At 54.6% G+C, this 6,247-nt stretch overlaps 1 long non-coding RNA gene across 1 annotated transcript in view; it reads left to right on the forward strand.

Annotated features, from left to right (window-relative positions):
* Positions 1-6,247, forward strand: part of LOC143151184 (uncharacterized) — a 157,509-nt gene that overhangs the window by 17,591 nt on the left and 133,671 nt on the right. The gene's annotated exons all lie outside the window — the stretch shown is intronic.

Consider the following 6,247-nt stretch of genomic DNA (forward strand, 5'->3'; position numbering starts at 1 on the left):
GTAGTTCGAGTTTGCAAAAATAGTTCCCGTGGAATCGGAGCTTTCGATTCTTTCGCGGGGGAAAATCTGCTTGCGGGTTAACGCGCGATCGAGGAAACGCGAGGAGGACCGAGCGACCGTCGGTATTCCGGTAGCCGGGTTCGTCCCGATAAAAACCCGATGCTCGAGTTACGTCGATTCGCTTCTCACCGATATAGTGCTCGCGGGTAATTCTGTCAGACGTGTCCGACGCACCACTGGCCCCTTTCGCGAAACCACAGATTCACCGCGCGTCGAAGAGGGAGAGGAGCGAATCCGACCGGCGATCCTCGATCTTCTCTCCCACCATCCACCACCAGGTAGAGCCTCGTTGTCGATTATTTCCCATTAACGGCCACTTTCCCCCGACGAAACCGTGCCGCTCCGTGGACACGCGGGCGAAAACCTCGGAATGCCGGAAGTCGAATTATGCAAAAGCCGCGCAACGATACGTACAACGGAGAGCCCGCGTTCGAGTTCGAAAGCGACCGCGACGACGAACCCTCCGAGAACTTTTACGCTCGCGTTCCTCGGGATCATCGATTCCTAGAGCGAACACGATCAACGAGCGTTCCTTTTCCACTCGCGTCGCGTCTCGATCCGCTTCGATCGGCGCGGTATCCGCGAGTAATCCTCTCCTCTCGTGCTCGGTTCTGGCAAGGTCGCGGGACACGGTTCCTCGACCAGCTGCCCTCGCGATAACGATTTTGCGAATCGTCCGACAACCGTTTCTCCTCGCGTACCGGGCGTCGATCGTTTCCCCCCTCCCGGTTACTTTCGCTCGCGGAACCGCGCCGCGAACCGTAACGTTTTGCATCGAACGCGTTGCCGATCGTTCCACGGAACTCTTCTCGCGAAAGAAAAAAACACCGGCGATCGTCGCGTCGGAGACGAAAATTCGAAGAGGGCAATTCTGCGGATGTTCCGCGATCCATCGCTCGGAAGGACCCACGGGGTCTCGAGATTCGTCCGAGAGAAGTAACCCGCGAAGCGGGCCCGTCGCGCGTTTTAACGGTATATTTCCATCGCGCGGAGATCTGGGTTGCCGGAGCGAGCGAGCGAGCGAGCGAGCGACGGGCGCAAGGTGCGCGCGTTTTCGCTTCTCGCGGCGTCGATCATTTCCCGCGGCTCTTCTCTCCTCCGCCTCGTGCCTCCTACGAAAACGAAAGATACGGTTAAACGCGCGGAACCAGTCGCGAAAAAGGTCAGCGTGGACGTCGAGCCATCGATGCGAACGGACGAATCGAGCATCGGGCCAAACGGAGCCTCGCGATTGCGTCGCGCGATTCGAAAAGGACATCCGGTGTTCGCTCGATCGAAAATATTCCGAACGATGACCAACGATCGATCCGCGCGCGTACTCGTCGACGAGATCGAGGAGATCGATCGTTCGTTTCGAAAACGGCGTTATTCTCGTCGCGCGATCGACCGACTTTACGCAACCGTCGATCGGACCCCGTACTTTGGATTTCGAGCTCGAACCGAGTCACGGTTTCCAGCTCCGAATCGATTCTTAAGATCGAGGACGATCCCGATCGGGCGCCGATTGCCGATTCCGACGAGATCGTTCGAAGAAGCGTCGCGCCGCACCGCTCGGAATACCGTAGCGTGGTCATTCTATCGAGAGCCTCGAATCGCGCGCCAACTATTTAACCAGGGAAGATTCGGCTGTTGGAAATCTTTGCTAAAGGATCGTTGTTCTCCTCGACGAGTACCCACGATCCCGATCGTCCCTGGAAAAGATTTTGCCCGCATCCGAGACGGTATCCGTAACTTTCGATCGCGACGCTGTACTCCGGAGAACCTAAGGACGTCTCGGGAAAACGAAAACCAGCCGCGCGGACTTTCGCGAAAGCGAATCTTTTTTTCGCGCGGAGCGAACGGCTCTCTCTCTTCCACGCTTTCGGAGAAAGAAGGCCGAGGCCTCCGGGCTGGGAGCAAAAGGCACGCGGCCGGTGACTTTCCGATCGAAATTCGCAGCTACCGAATCGAAGGGAAACGTCTCGCGAGCAGCGTCGCTGCTCCAAAATTTCGTCCAATCGGCTGTCAGATCGGACCGCGACGCGCTCACGTGTTAATGGTCGTCGATCGTCGACGGAGAACCCGCGCGGAACCTTCGCCGGGACACGGTTCTGGAAACGACAGGAGCGAGGTAAACGTTTCTCCGGGAACGGCTGGTTCGCGCAGGGTTAACGACCCCGAAATTTCGCGGCCCTCGAGGAGCGGTTGCGCGAGAACCGGCAGAAGAGGGTGCTCGAGTGGAAGAGGAAGAGACGCGCTGGGAACGAGGAGAGTCGAGCTCGCCGCGAGAGAAGACCGGGTCTCGCTCCTCCTCCTCCTTCTCCTTCGGCTCCTCCTGCTCCTCCTGCTCCTCCTGCTCCTCCTGCTCCTCCTGCTCCTCCTTCTCGCGCAGGTACCGAGATAAAACGGGAGATGCTTCGAGGAACAGGTAGTAACGGTACCTGCTGGTCCAGGCCGCCTCTTCGGGCGTCTAACTTTGAATATTGGTTTTCGGTGACGCTCTCGAGTCGATGGGCTCGTTCGAATCGTCGAAACTCGGCTACGATCGCCACGGAGGATAACGTCGGTGCTCCGGTCCCTGGCTTCTCCGAGTCTTTACCATCCGGACTCGTATTACAAGGAGACCGTGTCTAATTAAATCCGCGTTACGCCACGCTATTATCAAGCCCGTAACCGTTGCGACAGTTTCTCATTTTGTCGCGCGACCGGCACCGCGAGCGGAGCCATCTCGCCCGTTACGGTACTCGTGATCCTCGACCATGGATCTTACCTCGAAGAATTCCATTCGATCGGTCGTTTCGGTCGGAAGATCGGCTTCGTTCGCGCGCGTTGATCACGCGAGAACCGTCGACGAATCTTCTCCGAGGATCGCGCGAAACGAGTCGAAACGCGATAATTTCGATCCGTCGATCTCCAGTGAGACGCGAGGGATCTTTTCGCGAACGAGGGGGCGACGGGTGCATCGAGTGCATCGAGTGCATCGAGTACGCTCGTCGATCGGTCGTCACCTTGTACTGGTGCACTTCTGAGTGTTCCGAAGTCCGGCAAGTGGCCGGAATTTTAATTACGCATCGTTCGAGTCCGTTCGTTTCCGATCGTTGCCGATGAGTCGGCAGGGATATCCACCGGAACGGTTGAATATTTTTCGTTACCCCGAACGAACGAACCAACGGACTGGTTTCGTTCGGTGGTCGTTCGCGGTTGGAATTCGTAGCTCGATCGTTCGAGGCAGCTTTGGCGGTAAAATCGTCATCGTGGAACACGGAGGATCGCAAAGGTCGCGAGGATTCCGAGTCGTGACGCGAAAAGGCACGTTCTTGAAACGTGGAATCGAGGTCGGTTGGTCGGTGAGCGGGCTGCAGTTGCGCGACACACCGAGAACGGCGCGCGCGCGTGCGCGCGCCTGCGTACGCTCGCTCGCTCGCTCGCCGAAGAACCGAGACGCGGGACGAGAAGCGAGAAACGAAATCGGGATTCGCGTTTTTTCAAACAGTTTCCCGCCCGTCGAATCACCTCAGTCCGAGCGACCTCGAACGCGGAATCGTGGAGGGGGCCGGAGACAAACGAGAAGACATCGTCCTTCGCAAAAAAGCCTTTTATTAAAAAACTCGTATTTGGTAAATAAAACTCTGTCTCCACTTTGCGTACAGCGTAACGTATCGTATAATTGTAATGGTAAATTACGGTTAACCGGGTAGTCGGAGACGAGGCGGCTGGGTCGCGAACAGGACGGGATCCGTCGCTCGCGATCGAGAGGGTTAGGCGTTTGCGCGCGCGTCGAGAAACGACCGCTCGTTTTACCTGTCCACGGGGAGAGACGAGGTTTTACGATTCTCGCGGCGCTTTCCTTTGCTCGCGGCGAGATCGACGGTGAAGAGCTTCTCGCGAAAGGAAACCGTTCGGTGGAAAACTAACGAACGCCGAGGATCCTCCGGTTTCCAGGTGTCGTTCGGCCGCGAGAACGACGATTCTTGCGCTCCCGGCTTCGCCGTCGCGGTTCGGCCTCGCGATAATCGACGAGATTACGAAACAAGGCGTGTCGCGGGTCTCGAGATTATCGTTCGGAGATACTCGTTGCGGCTCGTCCTGAAAAGGAATTTTCTCGCTCAGTAGGCCACGCCGCGGCGGTACAAGGACTGCTCGAAAATGGCATCGCCTCGGTATTGTAGTCGAGCCGATTACGCGCGCGGACCTCGATTTCGCTTCGAGAGCCGTGGATCGATCCGTGTTTGCGCCGTTGGACGCGGTATAACGAAAAATCGCGGCCGAAACAACGTCCGATCGCCGATTCGAAGCGATCTCGAGGAACGTGGCGATCGTTGGAGCACTCGGTGCTCGAAACGCGTTCGCAAGGGTGGAGGCCGGTGATGAAACTTTCTCGTGTCCGCGTATCGCAAGCTCTTTATTGACAAATAAATACGACAATAATGTATATACAAAAAAAAATAAATAATAGGAAAAACGTTCACCCGTCTTACGAAGAAGCCGTTGGTCGCTTCGCGTACCGTTTTCTCCGTGCGAACGGGACAGTAGGCACGCGCGTGTACGTAAAGGGACGACAGAATTCGGTAAACGATCGCGAACGCATTCGCGCTCGCTTGGAACAACGCAGAATTGTCGATAGGGCAGAGGGGCTGCTAGGATGGGGGAAAGAAACAGGCTTGCGTCCGTCGACTTTTTTTCCGATCGGGCTTAACGTAACAATACTAAGAATTACGATAATTCTAACAGTCGAATATAACAGTACGTTCTATACTTTAAAATATCTCTCGACTCTTGCTTGTCTTTATGCAAAATACGTTCAGCGTAGAAAAACTTCGCTACAAGATCCCTATAAAAATTAGTGATTTCTCCGAGGAAGTCGGTTGGTTTTTACGCTCGAGACAGCGCACGAAAACTGAACAAATTCTAGGATTCGGAGTGGAGAACGAAACGAGCGGAGAGCGGGGAGGGAGAATGTCGGAACGAAACGAGGTGAAAACGAAACAGAGAGTGAGACAGAGTGAGAGAGAGAGAGAGAGAGAGAGAGAGAGAGAGACTACTGTCGGAGAGGAAAACGCTTCTTCGTTCAATTTTTCGTCGTCTTCCTTGTTTTGTGCACCGCGATGTCACCGTCATCGTCGAATGCGAAAATCTCGAAATTCTTGGTACGGAGCTTGTGACAATGTTTCTCTGATCGGTTTCGCGTTATCTACAGACCGGACACAGAGCTTGAGCAATCTAATATTGAGCAGTCGTGTGTGTGTGTGTGTGTGTGCGAGCGTGTGTGTATTTGTGTTTGTATGTGTGCGCGTGTGTGCGAGTGAGAAATCGCTTTTCGGACAGAACCGAGGAGGCGGTCGAGACGGTTAGGAACGCGAGAATAAATCGAAAACGAGCAAAACGAAACGAAACGAGACGAGATGAGACGAGATGAGACGAGATGAGACGATATGAGACCAGATGAGACGAGGTTTGAGATGAGACGAGACGAGACGAGACGAAAGAATAGGGAAACATTTTGCTGGAAGGAAAGGGTGCCGTTGAATTTCGCCCGTTCTTCGAACGTATTTCTATCCTTAAAAAACATAAATGTCGCAAGGCAATCTTAGGTTACCCGTGTGTGTCGCGCCTATGACTAACGAATCGTACGTAAATTGTAACCTTTAACGGTAAAAATAAACGACACGGAATAGGAACAAGAGGACAGTCCTCGACGTATATCGTATCTTAAACTACGTACCGCGTACTCCGCTAGGCGTAGACGCACCTATATGCTATATTCGATCCCGGAAATAAAACGGGAAGGAAAAAAAAAGGAAATACGAGAAGGTAGCTTACGGACTACGAAAAAAGAAAAAAAAGAGGGAGAGGGGGGAAAAAAACTTAAAAAAAAAAAAATAGAGAAACGTCCGTCTACCGCGAACGAACTGTGGAGCGCGATCGCTCGTGGACCGTTTCGAAAACGAGCAGCGTGGATTCGACGCGCGTTCCGCGCTCGGGAGGGATTCTCGCGCAATTACGCGAACGTCGATAGGAGGAGGAGGAGGCGACGAGAGGAATATCGAGGAATGGATTTTCGTCGAAAGATTCGATACGAGGGAAGGCCCGGGTGAGCCGTTCGGTCTGTTGCCCTACGGAGGCGAATCGCGAAACGCGAGTCGCGAGTCCCAAGGGTCGCGTCTCTTTCGAAGTATTCGTCGAGGATCGGTGGACCGCGTTCCCGCGT

The sequence above is a fragment of the Ptiloglossa arizonensis genome, chromosome 9, assembly GCF_051014685.1.
Source record: "Ptiloglossa arizonensis isolate GNS036 chromosome 9, iyPtiAriz1_principal, whole genome shotgun sequence".
In the NCBI taxonomy this organism is placed as follows: Eukaryota; Metazoa; Arthropoda; class Insecta; order Hymenoptera; family Colletidae; genus Ptiloglossa; species Ptiloglossa arizonensis.